The 19159-nt window shown below is 43.4% G+C and overlaps 1 long non-coding RNA gene across 1 annotated transcript; it reads left to right on the forward strand.

Moving 5' to 3' along the window:
- Nucleotides 1-5870: 5870 nt before the first annotated feature.
- LOC125907284 (uncharacterized) lies at nucleotides 5871-7390 on the forward strand. Its single transcript, XR_007452551.1, has 2 exons — nucleotides 5871-7201; nucleotides 7282-7390. It is a non-coding gene; the product is annotated as an uncharacterized LOC125907284 (long non-coding RNA).
- The last annotated feature ends 11769 nt before the right edge of the window (nucleotides 7391-19159 follow it).

Raw genomic sequence — 19159 nt, forward strand, 5'->3', positions numbered from 1 at the left:
ACTCTGCATGTAGATCGCACGGTCGCTGCGGCACCAGTGGCAAAAAGGAAAGTTTTGCACGTGTTTCAAGGTTTGCTGACCGTCCCTTAGTCATATGAGGGGGCCAGGGCGAAGGTAAAGTTATAATGAACGATTAGCTTCTATTGTTTTAGATGAACCGTTCAGCAGCAGCGCGGTAGACACTTCAAATGCAGCAGTCTGACCGCGCTTGCCACGGTATTTAACGGCAGTCATAGTCTTGCTCATTAGGAAACCGGGATGTGTGTGTGTGGGGCGGATTTTAAGCATTGTTAGCGGTGCTACAACAGTTTAGGTATGTTTTGTGCATAATTTACATTCAGTTAATGGCTGTATTAACTCGAGGTAATGAGCGTGTGGTACTTGCAATGTGTAGCAAATGGATTGAAGTTTCACATCAGTACATGTGAAATCCAATGCTATTAAATAGGAATGTTTTTATTATTAAATTAGTATTTGGTGTAGCGTTTATTTGTGTTACATAGTTGATATAGGATGATGATTGTATCTTATTTCCATAACATTATTTCAAAACATACCATGAGTTATTTCATTCTATCTATGAATATTAACGTAGATATGACTCATGTTGCATACATTTAGGCGGTAAAAAAGTAGTATTTTGAAATGAAATAAGAGTACTACATAACGGAGTATGGTAAACGTTGTTTGCTATAGTTAGATCGACCGGCTAGAAACCAAACTGCAAGCTGGCATTCCACACCGGCTACGAGCAGACGAAGATGTAACGCTACACCGGCCACGAGCGGACAACGGCGACATGCGCAAGTAATGCGACACGCAGACTGATCGTGAGAACGGACCAATGCAGCTAGCAACCAGCGTTAGCTAGTTAGAACATTAGCTTGTTAGGTATAGTTCATAGTTTAGCTTTAGTCAGGAGTAATCCTGTTTGTGTAAAATAAAAAATCTTTTTTTTATGGCCAACCGGTGTAGATAAAGATTAACTCTATATTGTTGAAATATTTTGGGGCCGGTCTGGTGGTACAGTCGTCAACTCGTACGACTTAACAACATGCCCGACATGGGTTCAAGCCCCGAATAGACCGTGCCCCCATACGTAGGACTGACTATCCTGCTATGGTAACAATTAGTGTTGGGAAAAAGAGCACAATTAGGTGTGCTGTGCGCACACGCACGCACATCTCAGTGTGCGGTGCACATTTCGCACTGTGCGCGCTCTACGCACTTTTCGCGCACTCCGCACTGTGCGCGCACTCCGCACTTTTCGCACAGTGCAGGCACACTTCGCACGGTGCGCGCACTTTTCGCATCTTCCGCACAGTTCGAGCACAGTCCGGACTTTTCGCACACTTCGCACAGTGCGAGCACAGTCCGGACTTTTCGCACACTTCGCACATTGCGAGCACACTCCGCACTTTTCGCACACTTCGCACAGTGCAAGCTTCACTTACTTCACTTTACACTGTGCGAGCACACTTCGTACCATGGTGGTACGTACACAAAGATCACGACCACACGACCAATGTCAGCTTTTTCTCTTAGAGTTCATTTACTCAGCCATCGGGTTCGTCTAACAGTGGATGAACTTGGCGGACACCTGACCTCTTCAAGCCCAACCTCCCCCCGCCCCCTCCACTCCGCCCGCCCATCCACGATGGCTATTATTGGTCCCAACAGAAAGCATGTGTAGATCCATGCAAATATTGGAAACTCCATCGATTTGACATACACCTGTGTCGAATCCTTTAAAGGGTATAGACAATATTTTTTCAATCTAAGAGCTCCCTTCTACGGTGCACTTCATTCCTCGCTCTTCTTTTCCACCCTTTTACGCATGGCAAAAGCGCAGAACGCTGAAACACGCGCGCGCTGCTGAAATCAATACAATTTAATCATCGTTGGCCCAAGGCATTGGGTAGAGCGAGAAACAACATAATTCTTTGCAAGTGTGGATGGCCGGTGCACGAGCACCAAATTTTGTGATTAACTGAAGAGAAGAGATGGGACAGGGCGAGAGGGGGGGGGGGGGGGGGGGGGCGATGGGCATGTGTGTGGTATGAATGTGTGCAAGCGATTTAAGGATCTTTGATTCGCCCCGACTTGAACTCGTAGCACCAACGGATCGGAGTCGCTAATGCTAGCTGATGCTAATGCTTAAAGGCGGTTTGTCAAAATATGCGTAATACTATACCACCTGACTTCCTGTAACATGGTACGAAGTGTGCTCGCACAGTACAAAGTGAAGCACTGCACGAAATTTGCGAAACATGCTCGCACTGTGCGAAATGTGCGAAAAGTCCGGACTGTGCTTGCACTGTGCGTAAAGTGCGCGCACTGTGCGGAGTGTGCTCGCACAGTATGAAGTGTGCTCACACTGTGCGAAAAGTGCGCGCACTGTGCGGAGTGTGCGAAAAGTGCCCGCACTGTGCGAAGTGTGCGAAAAGTGCGGAGGCGCACGCACTGTGCGAAAAGTGCGCGCACCGTGCGGAGTGTGCTCGCGAAGTGCGCGCACTGTGCGAAGTGTGCTCGCACAGTACAAAGTGTGCTGTGCAGTGCGCACAGTACAAAGTGTGCTGTGCAGTGCGCACAATGAGGTGTGCTGTGCGCACAGTGCGCACTCGCGCACAATGCCCAACACTAGTAACAATATAAGTCACTGAAAACCAAGCTCACTTCACTAGTGGGTACAAAGGCAGGCCTTGACCGACAACTGTTGTTGAGCCAAAGAAGAAGAAGAAGAAGTTGAAATATTTTATTGGAGAGGTATAAATTGATAAAGAGGTAGCTTTATCTTTAAATCAATTGATAGCAAAAATTATTTACTAATGTTTAAGTTTAGCATATCATGTTTAGCAATAGGTTTATTTTGGATGAAATAGTACCAACGGTCTCTAGCTGGAGAGATGGTTTCGGATGGGAATCTATTCCATTGGATCATGTAACAGTCATTGCAAATAAACCATGGAAGAACGGGCAGTCAATGGGAAATAAAAAAAATCGACAAAAAGAATATTAGGTAAGCTAAATGTAAGATTTATTTACACGGTAGGCTCGATTTCGTGTCGCAAAGGATGTACATATTAGTCATTTTTTACACTACTCTCTCTCTCTCTCTCCCTGTCTCTCTCTCTATATATATATCTCTTTCTCTCTCTCTTTCTCTCCACACACACACACACACTCTCTCTCTCAATCTCTAGCTAGTTTTAACTCACTGCATGCAACACATTTATTCGAAAATCAGTGTTTTTAGCATTAAAAATACTAGCTTTTTTCATCATTATCTATCTCAGATTAATTTTAAAATATTTCTCAATGTTTTTTTTCAAAGCTTAGTGTCACCTTACAATGTAGGCGACTGTATTCCATTGTATTCCAAAACTATTTTCCATCACTCTTTACAATGGATGCACGCATTGGAACGGTAGTCGTGCAACAACTTGTTCTGACAGAAACGAACTACTACCGTCCGACGTGTGACAGTGATCGCTCTATCTCGAGCACACTCTGCGTACGTTTGGAGAGCTTGCCATTTCACTCGAGCAGGGCAAAACTTCAGCAGTATTATTCAAAATAGTAATTTCCATTTCCATTTGAAATGAACAAAAAAAAACAAAATAGTCGAAACACCAGTATGGAAAAAGGTCCCTCCAGCACAAATCCAAACAAAACCCCCCGGCTCAAATGCCACCCGTCTGCGGAGGGTAAAAAATCATTAATGAAAAATGAAAACCAACTGTATGCTAAAGCCAAACCAACCGAACCAAACAGAAACAAACAACCTTCCGCACCGATCCTGGCAAAGCAAAAAAAAAATACAACTCCCATTCCCCACTTCGCCTCTTCCTCCCGGAAGCCATCCAGAAGCCCGAAACGAACGAATGTTTTTGACATTGATTGCACTTGTTTGTGTTGACAAATGTGCTTCCAAATCAAATCGTGTACCGCCTGTCCACCCGCTGCTCCGCCCAAGCAATAATCTTTGCGTGGTCGAGTGATCGAAAGTCGAATAAAATATTCGTCTCATATGACAAAAACAAAGTCCCTGCTCGCCCGCTGCTCCCGAAACATCCTCGGTACTACGGGCAAGCCCAGCGACAACAGACCGAACCGCACCGGGCAACAGGAACGGAAAGGATTAGGCCCATATGTGGGGTGAGGGCTGTTCGCTCCATTCCTGCATTTGCCCGGATACCACCGGGTGCCGGGGCAAAGGAAGTGGAGAAAAGTAATTTCGTGACGTTTGTAGTGGCAGGTGACGGTTTTTCTCAGACCTCATACCTCATCCAAAAGCGGTGGCAACTCCATTGGTCACTGTTGCTGTTCGAGGAGCGTCTGAAATTGTGGGCTCTGTCTAACTCTCTCTCTCTCCCTTATTGGCTTAATCATACGATGACTTAACGAAAAGCAAAGTGGAAAGTGAGCTCAGGCCCACCAAGGGACCGCAGGGTCCCAGGGAAGCAAAGCATTGCGGTCAGGACATTGATTTGGTTGTTTTCCACCCCCTCCCGGAAAGCATGTTTTTCGTATGTAAACGAGCTGTTTTTGTGGCTTACTGGGGCCACACTTCCGCCAACCGTAACCAGGGACAGGGTTACTTTCTGCTTCCGTACGATCACAATCGTACCACGACCGGTTCTGGCCTCGCAGAATTTCAAAGAACCCAAGTGCCCCAAAAAAATAAAAAATGAAAAAGTAAAAATAAAAGACAAAACCAAAGCACCTCTAATGTGTTGTTACCATGAGCGTTGTTTTTGTGCCACTCGGCAAGCGCTCGGTGTAGTGGCACGGGTGCTGGCAGAGCTCCTACCAGCTCAGAGACTGTAAAGAGGCTTGTATGTCGTGCCCCGGTGCCGCTCTGTCATTGTGTCTCCGCACAGCCGCCAAATCCCCGCTTCTAACACGATCACACGGGGTGAAAAATTGAAGAACGTATGTCGGTCGGTCTCCCGGACGAAGCACAGCGCCCTCCCATCGGTATGGCATAATAAATCGATAGCGAAAGGTTAATGTGTACCTTTTGCCGCGTGTGTTGCATCGGTTGGCCACCCTGGCCACCTTCATCGAATCCATCCGGCCCGGGGGTTTGTTTGCTGTCCGGTTTTTGCCATTTGGTCGTGTCGATCGTTTGTTCCGAAAAGGGATCGGCTGCCGGAGAGCTAGCGTGGGAACGGAAATAAATTACCCACCCATTGGCCATGCCTTTAGACACGGGGGTAGAGCGGTGAAGACAATAAGGTAATGTGCACCGGGTAGAGAGAAGACAAAAAATCCTGCTACCAGTGCAGACCCACAAGGACACACTTTTTGCGCCGGTCCATCGATGAAGGAACGACAGATTCCAATCAAGATTTGCTGTTGTTGCATCAAAACCGCCATGCCCTTGGTGTGTGTGTGTGTGTGTGTTTTTTTGTTATGTCCATTTGTTGTTTTGCCACTATCACGTTGTGTAGGACGGTACACCACGCAAACTCAATTGTATTCTGTTGGTGACGATGTGTGTTCCACTGCCCGTGGAGAATGCGCATATGCAAATTTCGTACGCTCTCGGGGTGGATTTATGAGCAGCAGGTGTCTTGGTGTATGTGTGTGTTTGTGTCTGTATCGCGCTGGTGTCGTTCGGTTCGGGCTTCCGGGCGTACACAGCACAGCACAGGCGAGGTCGACGAAAGCCCGTCTGGCCGACTGGCACGGACACGGAACCTTGAGCTTTTACCGGGTTTTTACGGTGAAGTGCGCGCTCATGTCGAGCAAATGGTAAACAAGTATCAAAGTTAATTGCAAACACCTGAGGTACAATTATTTTTCCGCCCAGATAACGGACCGTAGCCCGCGTCCCCCCGTACGCCGGGGGGGGGGGGGGGAAATTGTGCTTGCTTTTGTGTGCCCGCTTCTCGCTGGACTGCAATGTACAGTGCTAGAAGGTAGAAAATGGTTTGACCTCGGCTAGTGTGTCTGGTCAGTGGCTCATTTATATTTTTGTGTGCTGCTCCGCGCCCTTGAAGCTGCTCTCAGCGCTACCGTTGCCACCACCATTGGCGATGCTGCATTTTGTAAGGTTTCAAGTGCCCGTCCGCTCGAGGTTGGCTCTCATTTGTCGGTATTGTTTTGGGTCAGCTTACCCCACCTACGAGCAGCGGGTGCGTTCTTTCTTTTGCGCTTTTTTCCTGGCCCACTCGCCCTCTCTTCAGCTACTTTCGAGCAGCACAGCGAGAAAAATGAGCGAGAAAGGTAGCGTTTTTCCGGTTCGAGATAAGCTAACGGTGCGGTACGGTGTCCTGTTTTTGTGTGTGTGTCACTGTACCGGCCCCGGTCCGAGCAACTGTCAGCGAGCAAGGTCTTGTTTTGCGTTTTGTTTTTTGGGGTTACCCTGTGCTGTTTTTTGTTTGCGACATCTTTTGCGTACGGACGGACGACATCGGTTACACAGGGGGGAAAATAATTTAAAATTTGTTAGAATTTGTACAAATAGTGTTGGCTACATGTTCGCCACATGGGTTCTGTGCCGATGGGGGTGCAATGGTGTGGAACGGTTGCTTTTGCAGAGATTAGACGGACATTGCCCGGGTGTAGCAGTACGGGTGAATGGAAAAGTTCGCTGATTCGCGCAGGGATAATGATGTGTCGGAAACATGATGTATAACAAGTATCACGCGGTAAGAAGAATTTATGAACTGTTGGTAGATGTTTGATTGCAGCTTACTTTAATGGTTTTTTATCTGAACACGATAGATTTGTGGTAGTATTATTGTTAATACAGTGAAATCTCTTTAAGGTGAATATTCAAGAGACTTTCAGTTTAGAGAGATACTCTTGTTACGCTTATGAAAGTATTCAGCCAATGTCCCAAACTCGATCGAAGAAGAAACGATAGTTGCCGTTGCCTAGATATAACGGCTGCTTTAATGTATGTCATGGGTATCCGCAAGATCTATTAAGGAGAACAGGTCGAAGCACATAGAGTAAAGTGACAAGAAGCGATGGGAAAATTTTGACAGTTAAATTGAACATTGTTTACAAACGTCGTTAGGCAATCATAGTACCCACATACGTGTTTGTGCTATTGAGATTGTTGGTTGAGCCAGTATAGTTTTCATTGTGATATATTCTATAAATTGTAAACGAGAATAGTTTTCACATTGTGCTACTGTTTTCTACTTCTTATTGGTGTGTTTTTGTGATTGTGTGTGTGTTACAGGTAATTTAACCAAACTATAAAACCAGGGTAATCATTTGGGTCAATGTAATACAAAACCATTAATATTACATGCTTTAAAGCAATTTCAGCAGGAGAATGTCTTCCTCGAATGCCTGTTCAGCATCCTTTTGCCAAAATACAAGATACTACGTAAATTAGTAAAAATGGTGACAAAAGAATGAAATATAAGAAGTATGACAATATACACTAAATCGTGCCCGAATATACACATAGGTATAAGTATATTTTTATTGGGGCGAAGAAAACGGAAAACACAATAACGTGTGCTAAGAAGTCGTTAATACGGCTTGCAACTGTTGCCTATTTGTTTGTAAACACTTTTTCATGAAACTGTCAAACGCAAGCTAAAAATGGCAACCTAGCAACGGCCTCTGCATCGACCTGTTCTCCTTAATAGATCTTGGGTATCCGGCTCAGTTATGCGAACAATATGGCAAAATGTTCACAAAAATCCAAGTAAACCATCATTTTATGTCATTTTGACAATCGCTACTATTGTTTCCAAATTCGATCGAGTTTGGGAAAGTGACTGATTGCTATGAAGTATCCAAGAAACCACGAGAAAAACGTTGCATCCTTGGACCGATATTTATGGAATTTAAAAATATTGTCTTAAAAAATTTTATGCTGTCATATAATCGCCTTAAGGAGATATTCACCTTGAAGAGACATACAATGTATGGAATATGACGGGAGCGTCATAATATTCATCTTAAAGAAACAATTCACGTTGAAGAGCCTATACCTTAAATAAATGACTCTATGGCAAACCATTTAAGTATTAATGTTGGGCTTTGCTTCACATTTTAATAGAAAGAGGCAATTGAATACTTTAATTTTTTTTAACGTCCAACACACATTAAACCATTCTACATTAACTTTAATTAGTATAAGAAATTGTTAAAATAAAATAAATGATCCTGAAAACACAAACGTATATAGTAATGTCTTTGCAATCGATATATTTTACTTTTTTCACAATCTATTTCACAAGTAAACATCCACCCCATTCGCAGTCTGTTTTTTTGGATTTTGCTGAGCTGAATTCGTTTCTTTTTGTCATTAAATTGTAATGTGAAAAATAAACCCTAACGTATAGAACCACACTCCGATTAACAGTCTAGGCACCGAGAGGGGCAAATCTTTATCCTTTCTTAAAGAAGCTTATGCATCATATCGAATATAAGTCAGTGTTATCGATGGTCGATAATTAACTTAACTTACTAAAAAACTGCATGAAACCAAAATAACATTTAAACAAGACAAATCGTTCCAGGCTGTTTCATGTCCCCAGACCAAAACCACAAAAGCAGACGGTTTATGAAGCGCAAACAAAACAGTAAAATCATCCCTATTTACACGACACCGGAAAGGAATTACAAATGAAGTCACCTTCATTTCAGCGCACCACCGTGAAACATTCTCCTAGTATATCATATACTGTTTTTCATCAAATGGGTATGTCGCAGTATGGGTGTGTCGCTGCCAATGGTATTAAGGGTATAGCATTCTTTACTGTTTCACTTATCGCTTAGCTTTGCAAGCGCAATCAACCCCGTGCCACACTGTGTAATTCTGGCGCTCCTGTTGCATTATCGAAAGACTGACGGCTTCCTTCCAATATGTCATTGCCACCCGTACAAAGGGTACAAAGGGCTTTTACATGGCCGTCTCAGACTAGGGCTGTTTCTACTCCAATTTTAATGTGGGGTTCAGCGCTTATTCATCATTTTCCAATCATGATTGCGGGTGTTTTTTTCACACCGAGGGATTATTTGAAACGAATGGCAGCATGGAAACACACATTTTCAATTGACTGTTTTGACGTTTTGTAACACATGGGGTTACTTTTGCACTTGATATGTTTATCCTGCCATCAGCCGTTCCAAAAACGCTAGAGCTCAGAAGACGTATCGTTTGGTATCGTTTGCGTTTGGGTTAATTCTGTTCATATGAATGTTTGATTAATTGATTGCACTATTCATTTGGCGAATTGCTAGAGGTCAGGAACGTGATCAGGACCAGAGTGATTGGCCAAGTACAAAGTTAAAAGAGAAAGGTTACAGCAAGTCAATAGCAGTCACAATTTGAAACAGTTTACCTATAAGTGGTTTAAAATAAATCCAAAATAAACGGCAACTTTGATGTAAAACATATTTGTGCCTCGAGCAAAATAGGATGAAATGAATTGATCCTTCACCAGTTTGATAATTGCAGTGCAAGAAAAAAAAAACTGCGTTTTCCTTTGTCCACACCCACCATATCAACAGTTTGCTGCACTGGTAAACTCTGCTTTTTCTGTTACCCTGTTTCCGCGGATAGAGACAATAGGACGCGGTTGGGAATCCGATCGGAATGGGACTGAATGGTTGGCAGCAAACAATAAGCAAACGAAAGCAATCCATCTGTTCGGATGATTGAACGGCTCTGCAGGAAATTGTGGAATGGGTTGAGTTCCGATAAAATTCCGATCACTACAATATACAGACAGCGGACGAGAGCAGGAGAGAGCGATCGAGAGATAGCGAGAGAAAGCGAGAGAAGCGAAAAGAGAAAGGAAGAAGGATTAATGAACCAGACTGGTAATAATGAATATTTTCCTGGTAATTTAAAAGCACCAGGCGATCCCGATATGAGGAATGGGCCCTTTTTTTTCAACGGTGGACGTATTGTAAGTGTCATCATCAACACGACCATCATCGATCGCACTGAGTTTCAATCTCAACCCCCTTTTATTCCTTTTTTCTCACCTCGCCTTTTGTTCGTCTCGTTTTTGTTTCCCGTTGACAGCTCAACATTGCTGTTCCCAGCGATGGTCGTTGCCAGCGTGGCACATGGGTGGTGGTTGCAGTGCATGAGCGATTTTTATCCGAGGGTGCGTGGAGAGTGCGCGCTGTTGCACGCACCAGTTTATTGACGTGTTTCCGCTTTTCGCTTTTAATCGGCATGTACGCAGTCGGTAGTGGTGCGAACCAGTACGTGTGGCCGGATTTTTACCATTTTGATTGAGCAAGCGTCAATTGTTTGTCGCATTACCCATCGATATCGATGCTACAGGTGGAATGTTGTCATCAACGGACTGCAGGGAGTTTTGTGAATAATAAACTTGACTACATTCAAACCCTCTGCGGGTGGGAAGCGCCTACGCGGTGCGCTGTTCTACATATTTTATCTGCCCTGGGGGGTTCGTTTTTTTGTCATTCAATTTGGCGCCCTTATAATTAATGATCTGTTCCTATGTGAGAGTTGAACATATATGTGGAAGGTTTGAGCAATAGGATGTGTTAACTGGCAACAGGTCAACATGGGCAGAAATTGAGTAGGAGGTTTTAAATTTCTACTTAGTTTAGTAGGCAAATGTAAATATCTGTGATGTGATGATCTGAAGAGTAAAGCATCTAGCTGTTGTTTGACAAAGGTGATTTCTTGTTAATGTGTTGTTTTATTGTGTATTCAAAACCCTGAATTTAGTCAAAGTTGAATCCATTTGTTTTATGGACCACCAGGCACCTCCATCGTTATTACACTATTTTATTGCACGATACAAATGGCCAGTGAGTTCACCAATTTTAACTTTGTTTGGTACCGGAATGTTCTCAATCACTTATTTGGTATATTCCTTGTTTAATTTATTTAGAATATTAATATTTTTGCATACCATTTACATAATAAAATGTACGGAGAAGAAATCCATGTTTAAAATTTAAAACCTATGTAAGATCTCAGAGTAAAAGTATGCGCCGGGAATTATGTCAAAAGCCTAATATTTACACGTGAATTCAATTCATCTAAAATTGAAAATAATGTTTAATACAACTATTCAGTTGAAGACACATTAGTGCCGTACAAAAGAAAACGTTTCACAAATAGTCATTTCCACCAGGCGTCTCCATCGTAGGTATAAATTTGTTCAATGTATTGTTTATGGACGATTAATAAAAATTATTTCAAAAGTTTTCATGAAGAATAGGACAAAAGTTTTGCTGTGATGTAGATCTTTACTATAAACAAAGTGCAGCCGTTTGCGTTTATATTGCGCTAAGCTGAAAAATTTCATACCCGTTATATTTATATTGCGTTAAGTTTAAAATTTTCATTGAAAAATATCCACCACAACAAGCTATCATTCTCATTGCGATTATAGGTTTGTGAATAGTATAGGAAATGGTTTAAAGTCATTTTTTTAAATTATGGTTTAAGCAATAAATACCAAATAGTTATTGAAATCATATTTTATAAATTTCTTTTGCTATGTGACGTGTTGTAGGTATCACTGGAACAAAAAAACTCTACTTATTTAAATCAAACTTATTTGTTAAAAACTCTTCTCTACTTGGCTAATTATTCCTCACTGTAAACACAGTGGACTGAAGCATAAAAACCAGAAAGGGTAGCAAGCAGATAGCATGTCTGTTATGATACGTTTTCCAGCTTTCGCATAATCACAACAAATCTCCTGTAGGAAAGTAGTGCAGGGAGAAAAAAGCAAACAGACAGAACTGTCATCTTCTATCTGCCCGCTTGTGCTGCAAACGACGCTAAACGATGTCAATTATTTCTTCGTCTGTCAGCAGCAAAACGATAGCGATACCGAGTGATGGTCGTTTAATTAACGCCACAGGGTGTCTGGCATTTGCATGTCTTATAGATTGCTTTTTTTTATTTCACCGCCATTTTTACGCGATACACCATCCAGTTACACACGATTCTACTGACTTGTAGCATTTTTATTTTTTACATTAATTGTTTGGTAAAAGCGCTTGAATTGGCACAAACAACACGCATCAAGCATTGTTTGCTATCACTTTTCTTCTGAGGCATCGGTTTTTGTTTAGCGTACCAACAATCGCATTACGCAAACATTACGTTGGGGAAATGGGGCAAAAGCTTTACTTGCATTGTTAGCTAGGGATGCAATCGATGCAAACGATCAATCAATCCGTGCTGGACGAAGCGCTGCTCAAATGTACACACAAACGGCGCCTTACGTTCCATTTACTTTCACCGTACTGTTTTCGCTTCGTAAGGTGTGCGATTTATGTGTGTTGCTGCTCGGGAACAACTGAATCATCATGGTACGGACCGACGATATGCAGACGATCGGGACTGATTGCATGCTGCTGCCGGATCTAACTCTGTGCAGCGCCGGATGCAGCTGCATTCCACCCGTAGCGTTCCGTAGCCATTCAATCAATCAAGCGATGCTAGCAAAATGCTTTCCTTCACATTGCACCAATTTGAATGCAAGTTTTATTAAGTGTATTGATAGTATTTCTGAATACGTTGGAGGGCACAGTTCAACTGTGGCTGAAGTTACTTTTATAAACTTACAATTCATACTTTTTGCTGCAAGTGCACATCCTTGTTTTTTTTTCTTTTCCTCCGTTGACCTCCGGCAAACTTCAGGCTCCTCAGAAAACATATTGTTACTGATGTAAGCGGGTCGAGTTATCATTCCCGTGGCAGGTTTGTAGCACGCTTGTCCCTCGTGAGTCACGTACTGAAATGCACATATTTATGCTAAACTTTGCATATGATACGTTACATGATAAGTGCTATCAACGACATTAGATGCAGAACAAACGGAATGTCGGAAAACAAATGCTCTTTTGCAGGAAGCGAGGCGAGCAGGGCACGATGTACACGAGAGCACGATCCTGTCGGCAGATGATTGCTAGCTTCATCCGTTCGAGCAGCAGCAGCAGCAGGAGCAACAACGAGCTTACCGGCTTCCGTCTGATTTTTCCTTCCTGAGTATGCTCTGTTTGTCTGTCGGTGCCCTCTACATCATCTGGAATCCACAAAGGAGCAAGGAGGAAGAGGGGTAGGCTGGGGAGAGATACTGATTTTACTTTCATCCCGTGTAACCCAGGTTCACAGGTACACCCGGGATTCGTATACCGATGACGGCCGGTTTTGAGAAATGTATATCCCATTTTCCGAATGGGAAACGGCACTAACGCAGGTACACCGTACACCATACGGCCAGGGCTAGCAACCGGGGTAGCAACGTGATCCCGTGACGCGGCTCCTGCTGTGCTGTAGATTGTCGCAGCAAAACACGCTACGGTGCTGGTGCTGCTGTTTGAATTTTTCAACAGCCGCTCTAATATTGGAGGAAAGCGAGCGTGCGCGGCGGGCGCAGATTGCCATTGTGGCTGATTGTGTCTTACCGATTGTGTCCGTTTGAGTGCCCTTGGAAGGGTGGGTGAGACTGGGAAGAAACGAGCAGTGCCAAAGGATGACATTTAAAGGCATTTGCCAAAGGGGGAAAAGGGGGCGATAGTGTACGGTCGCTTGGTGCATGCAACTGGTGCGACCGTTTCGAAAACGCCCTTGTAAGCCGTGTGCGGTGAAATATTTAACAATCATCCGTAATCGTTATTGCGCTGGGAAAGGAATTTTTGTTTTTGTTTCGCTTCCCTTTCCGTGTAGGTAATGCGATGAAAGCTAGTGCTGCTGGATGTGAGGGAATTTAAGATGCACTTTGAACTGGCACGGGCTGGGACGGGCAATTTGATTGAAATGCTTTTGATGCTTTGACGCTTTTTTGGAACGCAAATAGTGCTGCATAGACAGCAGAGCCAAGAAGGTGTCATTTTTTTTTTAAATAAAGCTATGCTGACAACCAATATTCTGTTTTACCATGTAGTTTTACCTATTGTAAGCAAAAATGGTTCAAAATTAAACCAATAAGGCTTCAAATATATAAAAGACGGCAGTCAAATTCAAATTTTATCTAATGAGAAAATTTTTAATTAGATTTTTACCACGAGCATACATGCAAATTTGGGACTTCTTCTTTTAGCAGTCTTCTTTTCTCGAAAGGTTGTGAACTATCATTCGTACTTAAGTATTTCTGTAGACATTGCTACTATGTGGGGCCTAATACTTGTGAAACCGCTTCTTTTTTAATTTTCTTATTGGTTTTAAAAATCGTTGTGAGTCTAATGTTATGCTATAGCATTTTTGAGACTTGCAAATTAGAGTTTAAAGCTTTGGTGAGGTTTTTAAAGTGGATCAGAAATAAAGCAATAACCTTTTTGTTATAACAATCTACTCGATTAGTGTGCAGTAAAATAACCCTCAAAATTAAGTTACATTATTACATTTCTGTACAAAAAAATCATTGTAACACAATCGTTTTATAGTAAGAAAGTGTAGGTACATACTTCAGCTGCACAATCTCTTCCTACGTACCAAGTAGAACCCCTTCGAACGGTTCAACGTAGCGATCAAATACCTTAGATAAACAGTGTTAATTCAAAGCACGAGGCGGCAGCGCGCTACTTCGACGAAACAGCACATGCCTAACGATCGTTATCGTAGCATTTCCCGCCATTAGCCATTTCCAGTGGGGCAATGGTGGGAAGAAGTGATACTGCTGGGGATCCTACGCCTCGCTCGGAACCCTGTCCCTGCGCTTGCACCATTGCAAACACCAGGCTTCAAGTGATCGTTGCTGCTGCTGCTTGAAATGTGGTTGTTAAATTCCTCGCAGCACGCTCCCCGACGCGCAACATAAATTAATTAAAGACGTTCGCTGCTGCCCTTCATTTGGTCAATTAGTCATCTTTTCATCGTGCCCCGCAGGTTGCGCAGCGCCCGTCCCCGGGATGAGCCCGGGATACTTAGCGGTTTTTACGGCAGTCAAACGCGAGCTATACGACGGACGGATGGACGGAGCCCACGGGAAAACTCGTTAACCGCGTCCTGGCTGGCTGGCTGGCTGGCGGGCTCGCTATTAACGGCGAGAAATCTATTTTAAATTGAGCCGCTGCACGCGCATTTCACGTTCCGCGCGCTGTATTTTCCGGCCCCGTGGCCCATTGTTAATGTGCGCCGTATTAGAGGTTCGTTCATTAGTTTGCCGAACTGTGTTTGGGTGTGTGCGTGCGTGTGTGTGTGTTGATTTTTTCATAACCGGTACCGGAGAATTGAGCATTTTAGTGGTACAATTTACGTCACAGTGATTTTTGTCGGGGACAAGAGTGGTTTCTGGGGTTTCTAGCCCACACAGCCGAAAAGGGGTCGTAAAAATCAATACGTTTGCTGCTTTAGTGCTCGGTCGGTGCCGTCTTCTGGAGGACATTTCCGTGTCCTGGCCAGATTTGTGCGAAGCCAAGCCGGGAAACAGATTCTCACTAATTAGTAAAAGCAGCCCTATGTTGGTGTGTTTGTGTGTGTGTCAGATGATAGCGATTCTAATTGATCACTTATTTGCAGAATGTTTGTCCACCGTCCACATCGAAACGGCCTTTAATCAGTACGACCAGCACCACGGTTGTGTAACGTTTTATAACGGTCGTTCGTAGAACACTTTTCCGGATCGCCTCATGAAACGACTCCCCGGAACCGCTGCACAAGCTATTTCGCGCATTGACGACAAATGAACAAGCTGATCGTCCATCGCCCTTATTTCTTGATGCTGGTGTCCATGTTTCTGTACCCCTTCCGGTAGACTCCGGTGGTGCAGTTTCGCAGCGCACCGTTTGAAGATGGTTTGCGGTACAAACCCGAGCGCATCAATCAGCGGCGAGTCAATTGCTCGCTTTCCGGGCCGGGCGAAAGTACCAGCGCCAAATGAAAGCCAATCCATAATCTAATTATTCATCATCGTTTACGTTGAGTGACAGCGCTGAGCCGAGGAGTGCAGGCGGCAGAAAGCTTTCAGATCGGATGTTCGATCCCACGATTTGCAGCCGCTAGTTGTGGGAGTGTGTGTGTGTGTGTGAGTGTGTGTGTGTGCCGGTGAAGAAAAAGCACACCCGCTATCTGCACCTCCCAGCATCGGCGACAGTCAATGCGATTGGCAGTGGAAGAACGGAAGCTTCCCATGGAACTTCAAAACGGCCTGCCACGGCTTCCGCCGGGATATACACATTTGCATCCGTAATCGGATTTGCTCGATTCAATTATTCATCCATCAGCGAGTGATGACGAAGAGGAGGGGCGTTCGGAAAATGAGAACATTTCCACCACGACTGCGCTTGTGCTGGGAAATGTCAACTGGGAAAGCGGGCAAGCCTCGCAAGGCGTTCTGTGCCGCTGAGAGTGATTTAGATAGGTACGCAGTGTTTTACAGCGTTGTGAAGCGTGCATGTAGCCGGGGTTGCTGGAAGAAATAATTGCAAATGGAGATCTCGTCCATGCGCTGATGCAAAACTGGTGCTGCCCAGTGGTCGGATAGGTAGCACTGCGTGCAGTTCCAGGAAATGACAATTCATAAGCATGCGGAATGAAGCGTGGTTTGAAGTTTCTCTTACCGGGAAAACGAAGCGCCTGGCTGACTGTTGTGGGGTAAATGATACCACCTTCGTTGTGTGTGGTAGATGTGCTAGATTGTGTAACGTGTGGAAAAAGATTGATAGGCTTTCGGTTCATTGGTCAGCTGTGGTCGAAGTACGGCAAACAACCATATCAGATGGGTATGGTAGTTATAGTTTTGACGTGGATGTTTTATCTGCTCCATCATTAGGATATTGGTTTTAATGAGTTTGCGCTAATTGATGTGCCGATGCTCTGACAACCCATGGCAAAAGTTTGCAGTTTCCCGGAAGATAAAATAATATTTCAAGATGAATGCCATTTTCTCAGATGGTTAAGATATTTATCTTCTTTGTTTCGAGATTGGAAATGGAGCTTAAAGAGCTATTTGTTTGTTCTAAGCGCTGGATGACCACTCGATTGAATGTATTATTGAGCGAGTGAATGTAACATTTGAGTCTTATGTTTCTTCTATTTTCCCATTAGGTATTATAAATATAATAAGCATGTTTTTTGTTTCATGTATAACCTTCGATAGTGTGAGTTTTTAGTGCAGACGTTTACATTGAATGAAAGTTTTCGAAAGAGTTCCAGTAGTTGCCTTAAACCAATAACAGATTTTCAAATGGTTCGTTCTACTGCTCTTGTTTTGTGGTTGTATTTAACTTGAATAATTCAGAATAAAGGATGTAATTTAATTGACACTATTCTCCATTAATCATGTTTATTTTCATTGAAAATTATTTTAATACTTTATGATGATTGTCACTGCTTCGTCTACCGTGTTGGTTCAACCAAAACGTGCAGCTAAGTCTACACACAAAAGAGTACAGAAAAGTGTACAAAACAAACACTCATTCATTGCTTATAACGTCTTTTAATAAATAAAAAAAGGCCATTCTTACACATGCACACCAGCAAACACACCACCACCGGCCTGATGAACGGCCGCACCAAGTGCAATAGAAAATTATGTAGCGCTAAATGATGCAATAACGTGCCGTGGCACCATTTAGCAGGGGTGGTAACCATTTTCACACGAAACATTGCACCGATTGCACTTCGTCCCTTTCTTCCCGTTCAGGTCCGGGCCCTTCCCTTACCTTTCTACAGGAAAAATGCCCGATTCACTGGCAAGTTATTACTGTGGCTGTTATTACTGTGCCAGGAAAGTTTTCATTTTTTGCTCTCGATGAACATATATTGCCCACAATAAATGATGAATAAGGCCACACAGGGGGACGATTGTTTTACCGTACCTGTGCCACGGCATGGTCAGCGGTGTTTGTGTGAGGGTCTGTGTATTAGCGTAACAATGTTTCTAATGCGCCGTTACCGCTGTCGTCGGAGTTTGTTATGAGCTTATGATTGATTGGTTGATTGCCATCGTCCAGTTTGCGGTGGAAATAGACATGAATATATTAACGCCGCATTCGTTTACCGGCTATTTGGGATAGTAAAAGGGGTGTTATAAAGTGATTTAAACGCGAAAGAAAGTAAAATCATTCTTGGTCAAAATCAATCACCAGATCTTGTGGATTGATTGTAAAATATTTACATTTGTTTTTAATACGTTCACATAAACACGCTGTCGTTTTGGTTATTGGTATGAAATTTCTAAAAGAAACACATAATAAGTGCAACAAAAACACTGTTTAAGCACTGCCATTATTATCCTTTTAATAGTACTCTTTCCTACTCGATACATTTGCTTGCTTCTGCCCTGTTCATTAACATACTTTCTGCGCAGCTGAACGGAGAAAGTTTTTCAAAGTCCCTTTTCCCTTAGGTAATAATTGCATTATTTTTCTGTAGCGAATGTTTTTCCCTTGCATAATGGCACATCCATTGCGAGATAATTATCCTTACCATCCCGCCTTGCTTAAGGGTTCGCCCATTGTATTTGTTTCTTGTGGCAAGCACTGTATTGCGTACCAAGCCCTCCAGCATAAAACGGGGCAGCAGTTACAATTCTCACTCCGTAGCGAATTGAAATGAAGAATGATCATTTAGCGTTGCCTAATATTTACCGTCTGGGTTCAGTTACATTCTCATCCCAGGGTACAGATGAAAATTATTACCGTTCCTCTAGTCCTTTTCTGATTTCCTTCTCGCTATATATCTCTCTGTGTTGCTCGGGGGGCAACAGAACAGTTCAGCAATTGATCATGTTACTAAAAGTGTTTTTGCTAAATGGTGCTCACACGGAAAGGAAACCTTTGAGTGTTCACCTTCACATGGGGTAATTTTTGCTGATGATGCCACCCGCCTGTTGTTCTCCAGCTCGATCGATTACCGCAGTGGCGAACAAGAGCGGTACTTAATTTTCATCGAACGATAGTTAACGCTTGGTGCGATGAAAGTAGAGGCTTCTTGCACTTTACCCACCGTCGATAACGGGCAGGCATCTTTAGACACAACCGAAAGTGCAGCATCGGTCTGCTTGCAGCATCATTACTGCACCACGGTTGGGATGAGTAGAAGCTCCAGTAACCTTGCTCACTTCCTACCGCATTTTGCACTCCCGGGGATGTTTTTAGTGGTTTGAGAGTTTGAACGCTTCTGCTACCGGAGCGCATACGGCGTGCAAGTGCGAACAGAACGTTGGAATAAATCATTTTAATAGTTTTCACGCTCATCTTTCACGGATTCGTACATCTTCATTACGGT

This window comes from Anopheles coluzzii, chromosome 3 (assembly GCF_943734685.1).
Source record: "Anopheles coluzzii chromosome 3, AcolN3, whole genome shotgun sequence".
Taxonomy (NCBI): Eukaryota; Metazoa; Arthropoda; class Insecta; order Diptera; family Culicidae; genus Anopheles; species Anopheles coluzzii.